Genomic DNA, 13,325 nt, shown 5'->3' with positions numbered 1-13,325 from the left:
ACCAAGTAACTCTCCAGTCCTCAACTATTTTTATTTATACTTGATTAAAAAGAAAGAAAATGGACAAAATTAAAGCAGCTATGTTTTCCTGCTTTTGGAATAAAACTTGGTTTGAATATTCATCATTAAAAAGTTATCATTTGAATTCTTTCCTACCTCATTTCTGCAGTGGCAAGTTGTAGAAATGAAGCTTGAAGGAAATTATTTCAGCCTGTAAGAATTAAAAATGTTACTATTGATTTTTAAAAACTCATGCTTTCCTTTGAACTCATGTGTAGTATTTTGATCATAATTACCTGGGCATGACTGTTGTAGAATGAATCGTGTGGGGCCATCTTTGAGGTCAATATCTCATTTGGCATTTTTTCACATGTAGGTCAAATTTTCCCATTGGAAGCTTTTATAATCTTAATAAACCTATTTCTGATAGCCTTTGAGATTTAAGAGAAGAAACCAAAGCTTTAACTATTGTTTTAAAAACAAGAAAGCAAAATATTTATGAGAAAGTGGGCCACTTAGTATTTGACAATAGACATTTTCAAAGTATTTTGCCAATTTTAAACATATTCTATAACTGTTCTATAAATTAGTGCCTTTGGTAATTTCTCAGATATATTGGAAGTATTTCCAGAGAAGTTATTATTTTTATTTTTTGTGAGACTGAGTCTCATTATGTTGCCTAGGCTGGTCTCAAACTCCTGGCCTCAAACAGTACTCCTGCCTCAGCCTCCCAAAGTGCTGAGATTACAGGCGTGAGCCACCATACCCAGCCCAAAAAGTTATTTTTGTAACAACTTTGATACCACTGTATTCTGGCTATTACAATACAGCAGGACTAATTTTTTAATTAAAGTATTGTTTAGTTCTTTCCATTCTGTGATATTATGTATATGGCCTACTTTCATTTAAATGCCTAATTCTAGTAGAGGAGGGGATTTCTTTAGTTGTAAAAGATTCCAAAAGAATAAATATTCTTAGTTGTGCCTCTGAAAATTCACTCATGGAGAAAATTGCTTTTCGGTATTCTGTCTTTACACCAGTAGAGGTCGCTGTGCACCTATAAAAGGAAACCCAGTACTGTCTTGTAGTAATGAGCTGGGTGGTTATTCTAGAACAGGCTGATAAGTATCATAGGTATTTCTGGATTTCTGGGAACTTAACCAATCCCACCCCGACCCCTGCCATCCCTTAACAAAATCACTTGCCTGTCATCATCTAAGAGAGCCATTTGTCCTTGTTTAATCACATAACAAGAGGAAGTTTAGTGGAGTCCGAGCACACCTTCCCAGTGTGCTTAGGTGAATTAGCTAAAGCACCAGAAATTAGGATTTCATAAAAACATTCATTGAATCTGTGAGTTTGAAGGAACTTTAACATCAATCAGATTCAACATCTGAGGTGGGGTGGGGAGACTTTTTCATCTATTATTTTAACATTTAATATTGTCAAAGGAATTCTTTTCAGTACTGTCACCTACTATTTAATAATGGGATTTTATTTATTAAAACTCTTTATACCTTTGCACCATTATAGCATCCGTATTGCATAGTGTTTCATTCTCTGAATATACCAGTAAAATATTTCCTAGAACATTGTTTTGTGTGATTGTCTCCACAGATTTATCTGCTGATAATAGCAGAGGAGTATTCAAGAACTAAACAAAGTGCTGGTTTATTATTATATAAAACTGTAGTGGTGCCCTTGCCAGACAGTCAAACAAATGTGTAAATCTCAGACTGGCCTTGTGCCGTGCCCCGAGTGACTTTTAAGGTGGTTGTCAAAGGTGATAAAGGGACTTCGTGAGAGGAGCAGGTGATTGGGAGTCAAGGAGCTCCCTGCAGGGCAGCGTGATTGGGCCCCGTTAGCAGAGTGAGAGTGCGGTGCTAGATGTGGTGCTGATGTCCCCTCAGCCCCAGCGTTCTGGCCCTCAGCATTGCAGTGGCCAGCGGCATGGATCCTGGAGACACTGCCTGGATACGAGTCCCGGCTCTGCCACTTACTACTTCTGAGGTTATCTTACAGTTGCCATCTCTGCACCTCAGTTTCCACATCTGCAAAATAGAGTTGATAATAGTTCCTGCCTCGCAGAGTCGTGGTGGCAGTCATTAAGCTAATATGTGGAAAGTACTTAGAATAGTACCTAGCACATAGTAAAAACTCAAGCTGCTATTTTTTCTAAGTAGAACTCATGTTGGCATATGGTAGCCGGATTCGTAGACCTTACTCCATTCTTGACACTCCCTGAGGATCAAAATAGAGTTTATTCTGTTTTCTCTAATTTACTGTCAATTAATGACATCGGTATCAAGGAACGAGATGTGTACATAATCTTTAATGATTTAAGTTTTCCCCAGTTTTTTCTTTAAAGTTGTTCCTATATTAATTCAATGAAGTTCCTCCTTTTGATCCCACATTTGCTCTGGAATTTTTTCTGTGGGGTATAGAACGATATTTTAGTTGCTGTTTTTAGTGACTCATATTGATGCTTTTTTTTTTCCCCTGCATTTAATGTCCTAGTTTCAATGAAAGTCACCACACAGAGGGGTGTTTTTCCCAAGATTTGTCCATAACATTCCAATTTATTACAGCATTTTTCATATTAAAAATCTATTATGTCATTTATAAGGCATATGTGTTCAATCAACCCAATTAAAAAATTTAAGACTTTTGAATTCTATATAATCAAAATTTATTACCCACATATCAATTCTGAGTGAGGGGAACCAATACGTGGCACAGACATGTATAGACATATATTTTTATGGATGTGAATTTGGTCTTGAAAGGTAAGACCAGTTAATGCTTAAAATTTTTATTTTCACTATAAACTCCATACCCCTAAGCAACTATCCATATAGTCACTGCCTCCAGGTAAATGGGATAAACCAATTACAGTGAGACATTTTGGTTCCAACTTGTTACAATCTAGTATAGGTATATGAACTGGGAGAAAAAGTATCCAAATGTGTTGTCTAATACACCTCTGGCATTTCTGTAGGGGTGGCAGCGATTTCCTAGAATAGATAGAGGGTCACAAACTACAATGTCTTCTCTATGAACTTAAGAGCCATCTATTTCTCAGGCAAAGGGTGTTAAAAATAATGTTGACCAAGATATCCCCTGAAATAATACACCATATTAACACCCAAATGTCTACATTCAGATTTTTACATGAGTCACATGTATGGATACCTCTCCTCCCCCTCCGAGCGTGAAACATGCTGGAATAGAACCTCACATAGTACAGTATGATACCCCTATTTCTTATATATGACTGTATTTTAACTTCTATAAATCAGCTATCAGAGAAGGAAGCGGGCCTCCTTTCAGTATGTATGTCCCAGTTATATTAGGTTCTGTTGTGTGTGAATTCAAAATGCTGAATTGAGTCCATTTGTCCAGACAGCCTAGACTAAGAGACAGAGGAAACTTCTATTTGAAGATACAGTACTACCATCTATTTTATGTAAGTCTAAGTTACAGGGTTTTGGTTTTTTTAAAGATAAAAAGGATCATTACATTTCTGTTTTCCATGTATTTTAAAATATAAGTAGCTACTGGAAATATTAATAAAATATCAGTTTCCTAACTTATTTTAGTTTTCCAAAGTTTTCTACTATGGCGAGATGCATTTTGTTAATTCTTTTATTGAGGTTCAGAAGATAGCTCAGAATACTATTTAGGTCATTTTCCAGTAATTTTTTTTTCACTGTAATCAACTTTTGTGACTTTTGTGATATTATTTATTTACTTTTTCCTTTAAAATACTTGATACAGTAGTTTTGCTGCATATAGCTAGAAGTATTTGAAGGCAAAAATTAATTTTTTAAATTTATGCTTGTGTGGGTGATTGTCATTCCTTCTGGTTACGTGGAAACTATAAGATTGGTAAATATTCTGTATAATGTTAAAATTACTAAACTTTTAATTAGGGCTTGAATAAATATATCATCCTGACAGTGAATGCATTCATTTGTTTAACAGAAACATGAGCACCAGGCACATGCAAAAAGAAAGCAGGCAGGGACTCTGCCCTTGAGGGCTCACACACAGTGCGGTTAGGAAGGCAAACCCATAACCAGAGAAGATGACTGGACAGCGTATTGGGGCCGAGATAGAGATGTGAGCGGTGTGCTGTGGAGGTGCATCCAGGGACAACCATTCGAGAAAGTGGCACTTGACCAGGGTCCTGCAGCTTGCTGAAATCGAAGTGCATTTTCAGGAGTCACTCGAAGGCATGAATGGAGAGCAGGCACTGGCTCAGCCTGGCCGCCGTTGCGTGGTGAAGGGACTTCACTGCCCAGTTCACGAGCTTGCAGTTTACCTTACAGGCAGTAGGCATCTGTCTGGTCCAGATTGCAGGTAGATCCTTACCTCTTAACTAGTGGAATCATGTTAGATAGGAGTAGACCTCAGGAAAATGGCCAAGAAAGCCAGAAATTGCCTTTAGATTCCCCCCTCTATTTTGGGTCCCAACACCCCATCCTGCTCTTTGGACCATCATCTCCTTAACCACCCAGGCCTTTCTCATCTCTCGAGCCTTGATCAGAAAGGCAGGTCAAAAGGAGGAAATAATTATTTTACCTTACCTTTTTGTATTTTATACTCATATCCTCTTCCTTCTGCCTAGACCTATTCTACGTGTAAAATTTTAAGCAAAGAACTTTAATTTAGGGCATGAGCGTGATGTGTGGGTAAAGAGCCTGTCTTTGAAGCCAAACTACTCTGCCTCTCCATAGTCATATGACCTTGGGCAAGTTACTCAGCTATTCTGTGCCTGTTTTTTAGCCGATTAGAGGGTTTATAACATCATGTACTACTGGCGCTGTGATCCTTAGGATAGGACTGGCTCATGGTCAGCACTGAATACGTAGCCATTTTTATTTTCATTATTATCTAGATCTGGAGATAAATATCTTAAGACTATAGTTTATAGTCTTGAGAGTCTAAAGTCTTTAGACTTAAAGACTTTAAAGTCTTAGGAGTACCAGACTCTGCTTGTTGTTAATATTCATTCTTAAGAGAAAGTCTCCTAGAAAATATGTGGAAATGGAATTGGGGAGGGTGTCTTTAGATTTAAAGTCTCCCTGTCTTTTTAGCAGTACTTGACTTTCAGGAAAGCATTCGCTTTCCAATATACGTCGTGTATGCTGATCTGGGTACAGGATCAAACCAATAAAAGCCACAGCCTCTGCCATCTTGTGGTGTTTATTGAAAACCAGGTAGCATTATTGTGCATAAACATGTAGAAAAGAATAGAGAAAAAAAAACGCAGCCATTCAGGAAATAACCCAGCAGCAAGGAGTGGGCGGACATACCCATAAGAATGTTATTTGAGGGTGTTACTGCTCAGAGCTTACACTGCTCTGCTGGGAAGAGCAGAGGCAGAGACAAGACTGTGGAGGAAAAGGAGGGTGTCTTGTGCAGAGGGAAGCTAGCATTGTCCTCCAGCAGCTGGCTGGCTCTAGTGAGGCAGGTGACTGGGAAGTAAATGAGCTAGAGCAGCCCTCCCCACCCCCAGTGCCCTTGATTTTGATGCTGAATGCAGCAAGGTATTGTAGGTGACCAGCTTCATGGTCGTAGTGACAGGTGCTGACAAGCTCCATGAGACCTTCACGGTCTTCTAGTGTAGTAGAGTTTGTCTTGCATAATGAAGTGCACATAATAGCAGGCTGCCAGGCTAAGTCTGGAGGCACAAACTCTGTTTGAGATTCTTGAACGAATTGGCCTTGGGACTTAGCAACTCTTGTGGGTCATAGATCCAAGAAAATTAGAGCCAGAAGGCACTTGAGAGATTATCCAGTCCACGAATAAGAATTCAGGTATGTCAAATTGGGGAGGAGAGAATTTGAAAAGCATGTTTAGCGTGCTTTGTTTCATAATGCAAAATAAAGCTTTTTCAAATACGTCCTTTTGGTTGAGGGAAGATGGGTGGAATCGGATAATGTGGCAGAGGATTGCAGGGGGCTTAGGTTGGCAATGGCTGTGAAATGATGGCAGCCCATCTCTCTGCATGGCCTCCTCCTCTGTGAAGCGAGGTACCAGCTATTTAGAATGAGCGTCAAATGACATGACAGGGTAAAAACTCCTTGGAAATTTGGCGAAACTTATTACAACTTTTGTAAATAAGTGGTGGTGTTTGTTGTATTGCTAGAAACCACACTCTCAGTGTCAGAGAGTTGAAGATAAAGCAGAATTCCCTCAGGTTCCCTTTAAGTGAATGACTGAGAGAAAAGAGGTAGGGTTGCCAGGTTCACAAACAAAAATACAGGACACCCAGTTAAATTTGAATTTCTGATAAACAATGCATAATTTTAAATGTATGTCTGAAATTCAGTCTTCTCTGAGCAATATATATATATATATATATATATATCTTGCATCCCTAATTAGAAACCTTAGAATCTCAATAGAGTAGAACCAGGACCTGGGCTTGATGGCTCCATGTCCTGAAATGTGTAGGGATTCCATCAGTGGCTTTGTCCTGCCTGGACTTTTCTAGACACCACTCAGTGGTGTCATCCCCAGAGTCATGGAGTATTTTGGTGGCATCGTTCATCATGTAGTTTTGTCAGTGTTATTGTAGAACAGTAAATAGTAATAAATCCTATATATTGAGTACTTGCTATACTAGACCCTTTCTATAAACGATTTTATCCTTATAACAACTATATGAGAATAGACACTATTATTTCACTTCACAGAAAACAAACGTAGCTGAAGTTACATAGCTCATTTGGGCAAAAGGTGGTTTCTAACCTAAAGGTGTCTGATGATAAATTCTGTGATCTTAACATCCATTCTACATGGTTTGGATCAAGATGGTTTGTAGCCAACTCCATGACAGAAATCTACTGAGGGGGGCTTGTCTTCTTTTTCTTCACTATTTATAGTGTGAATTTTTCTTCATAGCCACAGGCTGTGTTCAGATCCCATGTTCTACCATTTTGATTTTCACATTTCGAATTTGTTCACTTTGTTTAAAATAATATTTGATGTTGCTAATTAGAATAGTGTGCACTTTGATCCCTTCAGAAACATTTAGGTTCCCTTCTCAAGTTTGTAGATTTCAGCATGAGATAAATGAATTCATGTTAGGTGTTAAAATTTAACAACCTGGAAAAGTATGCAAGGAGCTACAGAATCCTGTGTGGGTCAGAAGTCTGCATTTGTTGACTATACACAGATTTTTGTAATGAGCTCTATCAAGTTAAAGAATGGAAATCCGTTGTTGGAAAATATTTTATCAACCAAATTATGTTTAAAGCTATTTTTATTTTCTTTCAGCTCTCAGACATGCAACCATCCTCTCCATCTGATCTCACTTCTGCCATGTTCTTTGTTACAAAGATTTTAGAAAGAGGACAGTTGGTTGACTATAAATCGTAGAATCTATTTTTATTCAAGATCATCGATTTAAGTTTGACAAATTAATGAACTAGAAGTTCATTGCAGTGTTCATTTATATGACCGATGCCTACCCAGTGAGTTCTTTTAGTCTAGAACAATTCCAGTTTTCCTAGGGATCATAGTATTGGTTTCAGCTTAATTGAATTTGTAGAGAAGTTTCGGTTTATGAGAATTTAAAACTCATGTGTGCCCTGACCAGCTTTCGCCATGTAGGTCCACTTCTCCCCAGATAATTTTATCTTGTTGACCAATGTTAAAGCTCCTGAAGGGCCCATGTGTGCTCTGTGTCCTGCAAGGCTTTATCTTTGTCATCGTGCTCATTGTCTAAAGCTATACTTGACAGCTGCATGTGACATTTTGAAAGTAATTTGGGAAATTACTTTCAAAATCTGGCATTTGGGTTTTAGTAGCCAATTTAAATATGTAAGAAAACGACTTTTACAAATTTTCAGTTGAAGGCATTTGCATTCAGCATCTTTGAAATAAGGAATAAAGTGAATGAACGATGACAAAAGATCCAAGTTTGTTAAGTAGCTTTTGGTAATATTTTGGTGAGATGCACGAGAAATACTAGAATGCAATTCAGTACAATATTCCAATATGAACTCAAAATATAACCAGTAATAGCTGTAAATTTGAATTAGCTGAATTGTGAAATCTAGTTAGGAAATTAAAGTTAAGGTACATATTTGATATCATCTTTGTAGAACCCATTTACATGTGAGTTCTTAAGAAAAATTATGTTAAATAGTAGTAATAATAATAGTAAAGGATTCATGACAGAATGACCAGGAGAGAGATTTTGCAAATCAATGATAGCACAAGTGAAGGAATTCCGCCACATTCATGCATAATTCTTAGTCTTGGTGTTGGAAACTTGTTACAATCAAAGATATTTGTTCTTAATTATTTGGCTAGATAATTTCTATGCTCTGATAGTTGTAGACTCCTTTATCAATTTGGGAAACACAGGCCAACTTTTTGCAATTTGGCTATTGACATCCAAGTGCTAGTTTTCAGATATTGCTAGTAGCAACTTGATTTCTCCAGTGCTTAGCAAAATGCCTGAACATGCCTAGTTCTTAGTGAATATTGTTGAATTGAAATTAAATGACCTGGTTGGAATGTTCATATTCATTATAATTTAACAGACAAATAAAACCTTTTTTTTTTCATTTCACTTTCCCTTACATTCCTTATTGTTAAGGAATGTAGGAATAGAAAATTTGAAATTCTAAAATATTTCAAAGAACATTTTTAGAAATATTAATAAAATCCGTTGTAAGTAAAGAGGGTTTTTTCTTAACACTCATATAGATATATTCACCATATATATACAGCTATAAAAATGAGAAAAATAAGCAAGAGACTATGATAAACATATATATGAATATATCATACTCTGTATTTACTTTTTATTCATAAAATGTGTATGTTTATCAGCATCTTTTATATCATCTAACCATTTTTCCCATTGTTCTACTTTTCTAAAACAAGCATGGTAGAATTCTCTAGGTAGTTTTACACAGTATAATAATAAATATTCGTGGCGGGGCATTGTGGGTTGCTGGGCAACCCCGACAGAGAGAGGAGAGGGAAAGTAGTGCAGGTCCCTGAATAAGCTTCCAAAATGATGCCCACACCGGTTATTCTGTTAAAAAGGGGACTGATAGCTCCCAAGGAATTCCCCAGCTCGTGAGTAACATCGGTGCCTGCCAGGTGATTGCTGAGGCTGTTAGAACTACCCTGGGTCCCCGTGGCATGGATAAGCTTATGTGGATGGCCGAGGCAAAGCAACAGTTTCTAATGATGGGGCCACAATTCTGAAACTACTTGATGTTGTCCATCCTGCAGCAAAGACATTAGCGGACATTGCCAAATCCCAAGATGCTGAGGTCGGTGATGGCACCACCTCAGTGACTTTGCTGGCTGCGGAGTTTTTGAAGCAGGTGAGACCGTACGTGGAGGAAGGTTTGCATCCCCAGATCATCATTCGAGCTTTCTGCACAGCCACCCAGCTGGCAGTTAACAAGATCAAAGAGATCACTGTGACTGTGAAGAAGGCGGATAAAATGGAACAGAGGAAGCTGCTGGACAAGTGTGCGATGACTTCTCTGAGTTCCAAGCTTCCCTCCCAGCAGAAAGCCTTCTTTGCTAAGATGGTGGTTGATGTGGTGATGCTCGATGATTTGCTGAAGCTTAAAATGATTGGAATCAAGAAGGTACGGGGTGGTGCCCTAGAGGATTCTCAGTTGGCAGCTGGTGTTGCATTCAAGAAGACTTTCTCTTACGCTGGGTTTGAAATGCAACCCAAAAAGTACGATAATCCTATGATTGCCCTTTTAAATGTTGAGCTGAGAAAGACAGTGCCGAGATCAGAGTCCACTCAGTTGAGGATTATCAGGCAATTGTTGATGCTGAGTGGAACATTCTCTATGACAAGTTAGAGAGGATCTATCATTCTGGAGCCAAAGTCGTCTTGTCCAAACTCCCCATTGGAGATGTGGCCACCCAGTACTTTGCTGACAGGGACGTGTTCTGTGCTGGCCGAGTACCTGAGGAGGATCTGAAGAGGACAGGGATGGCTGTGGAGGATCAATCCAGACCAGTGTGAATGCTCTGTCAAAAGATGTGCTGGGTCGCTGCCAGGTGTTTCAAGAGACCCAGATTGGCAGCGAAAGGTACAGTTTTTTCACTGGCTGCCCCAAGGCCAAGACATGCACCTTCATCCTCCACAACGGTGCTGAGCAGTTTATGGAGGAAACAGAGCGGTCCCTGCATGATGCCATCATGATTGTCCGGAGGGCCATCAAGAATGATCCGGTGGTGGCTGGTGGTGGAGCCACTGAGATGGAGCTCTCCAAGTGCCTGCGGAATTACTCAAGGACTATTCCTGGAAAGCAGCAGCTGTTGATTGGGGCCTATGCCAAGGCCTTGGAGATTATCCCACGCCAGCTGTGTGATAATGCTGGCTTTGATGCCACAAACATCCTCAACAAGCTGCGGGCTCGGCATGCCCAGGGGGGCACATGGCATGGGGTGGACATCAACAACGAGGACATTGCTGACAACTTTCAGGCCTTCATGTGGGAGCCAGCTATGGTGCGGATCAATGCCCCGACAGCAGCCTCAGAGGTGGCGTGCCTTATCGTGTCCATAGGTGAAACCATTAAGAACCCCCGCTCGACTCTGGTTGCTCCCCCAGCAGCTCACTGGGGCCAAGGTCGTGGCCGTCCCCTTTGAGAGGCATCCCACTCATCACGTGACTGGCTGGCTGCAGCGTGCACTTAGTCTCCCTGGCTTGGTTAATTGATGTTACAAAGAAAGGGTAGTAATTGGCCCATTCTATTCTCACCAGACGTTATTTAAATAAAACTTAAGACTTAGAAAAAAAAAATATTCTCCCCAGAAGCCAGAACTTCCTATGAGTAGAAATTTACTCTTAAAAACAAGAATCATAGAACAGCATTGGCTTTGTATTCAAACTTTCCTTCAGACAGTACTATTAGGATGCCCCAGTAGTTAGCATCTCTCTTCTGGGGCACCTGAGTTGCACGCTGTGCCTAGCGATGTAAGAATAAAACTTCGTGACAGTAGCAATTGTGTTCACCCAACTAAATATTAGATAAATTAGGCAAAGTCATCTTGTTCCACTATATTTTGCCAGTAAGGGAAATCCCACTTTTGTAATTGAAATCAGTGAGAAAAAAATAAAATAAAATTTGAGGTATAATGATTTTAGTAGAATTTATTCCCCTAAGGTAAGAGATATATACCCCCAGGCCCACTGAGTGTAAACAGTGATGCATTTTGGAAAATGTTTTTCTGCTCAGGTTTTGTATAGTCACTAACAACGTTGAGGCCTGTTCTCCCGGCTTTTTATCTTCCTGTTAATTTGATTTCAGTGAGGGAACTGTACAGGGAAATTTCTGGCTAAAAGAGTCTTGCTCAGGAATCTTGCCTGGTTACTGAGAAAAGTATAAAGTTATATGGGAGTAAAGCTGGTGACTGAATTTTCCAACAAACATTTTATATTTCCAGTCAGTGCAGATTGTTTTATCTCTAAGCAGAGGTGTGCTTGGACTCTGCCAGTCTTCCTGCCTTTTAGCATTTGCGCCTCTGACGGTATAACCCGAAGTAGAACAGGGTTACGACTATGCCTTTATCACTTTTGACTTTTCCTCAAAGTTCCTCTAGTCTTACTTGTTTTAGCCCCATCTATAATTAATTTCAATTATAGGTGAAATTCATTTTGGTTAAGCAGAGATTCTTTATCATATTACTTGAAATTAGCATGACTATACATACATCCCCTTTTGCCCCATTTTATGCCTGTTGTCCCAGTGGAATTATTACTAGTACTTCTTTTCACTCTCAAAAATATTCTTCCAGGGGCCGGGCGCTGTGGCTCACGCCTGTAATCCTAGCTCTTGGGAGGCCGAGGCGGGCGGATTGCTCAAGGTCAGGAGTTCAAAACCAGCCTGAGCAAGAGCGAGACCCCGTCTCTACTATAAATAGAAAGAAATTAATTGGCCAACTGATATATATATAAAAAATTAGCTGGGCATGGTGGCGCATGCCTGTAGTCCCAGCTACTCGGGAGGCTGAGACAGAAGGATCACTCGAGCCCAGGAGTTTGAGGTTGCTGTGAGCCAGGCTGACGCCACGGCACTCACTCTAGCCTGGGCAACAAAGCGAGACTCTGTCTCAAAAAAAAATAATAATAAAAAAAATAAAAATAAAAAAAAAATATTCTTCCAGGGACAATAAATTGTATAGCCATCATACTTTTAACTGGTGAAATCAGATGAATACAACACAGCAGTCACAAGTCGTACAATATATGAATTGGAATGATTAGAAAGGAGACAAGGAGTTGTCAGAATTCGGCTGACATGTGTGTGTCCCCGTAAACACAGGTGTGGCAGAGGTTAGTCTACAATTTGGAAGTGGAATGCAGATACAGCAACTTAATGGTTTATTTGAGGAGGATTGGTGTCAGGTAGCTGATAACTCCAGAATGACTTGTAACCTTGAGTTAGAAATTTATTTCAACCAACATTTGTTGAGGACAAATGTTTCCCAGGTACCCAGTGCCACAGGGAGCAGTAGACACAGTGAACAAGACAGACATGGCCCCACCCTCATGGAGCGGACAGGAATGATCCAGTTCAGCCATCTGTGCAACGCACATAAACGGTCGTTGTGAAACTTCCCTTTTAAACCAAGAGCATGGGCTATATAGGTGTCGTCTGCAGACTAAGTTATACTCTCTCCAACTTCACTTTGGATCATTAAGCTCAGTGTGTGCTTCTACGTGAGGAGACAGCCGTGAGCAGCTGTGGTTCACTGACTCAGGCACTGCAGTACCTGCTACCTTCTCTGCAGGTATCATGGCAGTACTTTCAGAGAGACCATCAGCGAGCCCATTGTGATAAGCACTTCAGAACAAAACAAATGATCTGGTTCCAAAACCATCCAAATAATAAGGTACTTACAAGGAAACCTGACTCAAAGTTATTTGTCCAGGAGACCAGTCTAGGCAAGGGCGAGACGTCGTCTCTACTAAATATAAAAAAAATTAGCCAGGTGTGGTTGTGTGCATCCGTAGTCCCAGCTGCATCTGGAGACTGAGGCCAGAGGAGCATTGAGCCCAGGAGTTTGAGGTTGCAGTGACCTATGATGACACCACTGCACTCTAGCTGGTGCAACAGAGCCAGACTCTGTCTCTAAATAAATAAATAAATAAAGCTACTTGTCCAGGACCTTCCATTATTCCTAAACACAGCCAGTGAAAACCTGGAAATGAATATCAGAGGCTCCCTTATAGCAAGAGTAGCAGTGACAAAATCTGTTTAGGAGCAGTAAATAGGATTAAAAAAAAAACGGGTCTTTTGAGGGGGGTGCGGGGTGGG

General features: G+C 39.9%; 1 protein-coding gene and 1 pseudogene across 2 annotated transcripts in view; both read left to right on the top strand.

Annotated features, from left to right (window-relative positions):
* Positions 1 to 13,325, top strand: part of SCAF8 (SR-related CTD associated factor 8) — a 185,990-nt gene that overhangs the window by 116,191 nt on the left and 56,474 nt on the right. The window lies entirely within an intron of this gene.
* Positions 7,783 to 11,798, top strand: LOC105868748 (T-complex protein 1 subunit eta pseudogene; annotated as a pseudogene).

Source organism: Microcebus murinus, chromosome 5 (genome assembly GCF_040939455.1).
Source record: "Microcebus murinus isolate Inina chromosome 5, M.murinus_Inina_mat1.0, whole genome shotgun sequence".
Lineage (NCBI taxonomy): Eukaryota > Metazoa > Chordata > Mammalia > Primates > Cheirogaleidae > Microcebus > Microcebus murinus.
The sequence above is the reverse complement of the archived record's forward strand: the minus strand, read 5'-3'. Positions and strand labels throughout refer to the sequence as shown.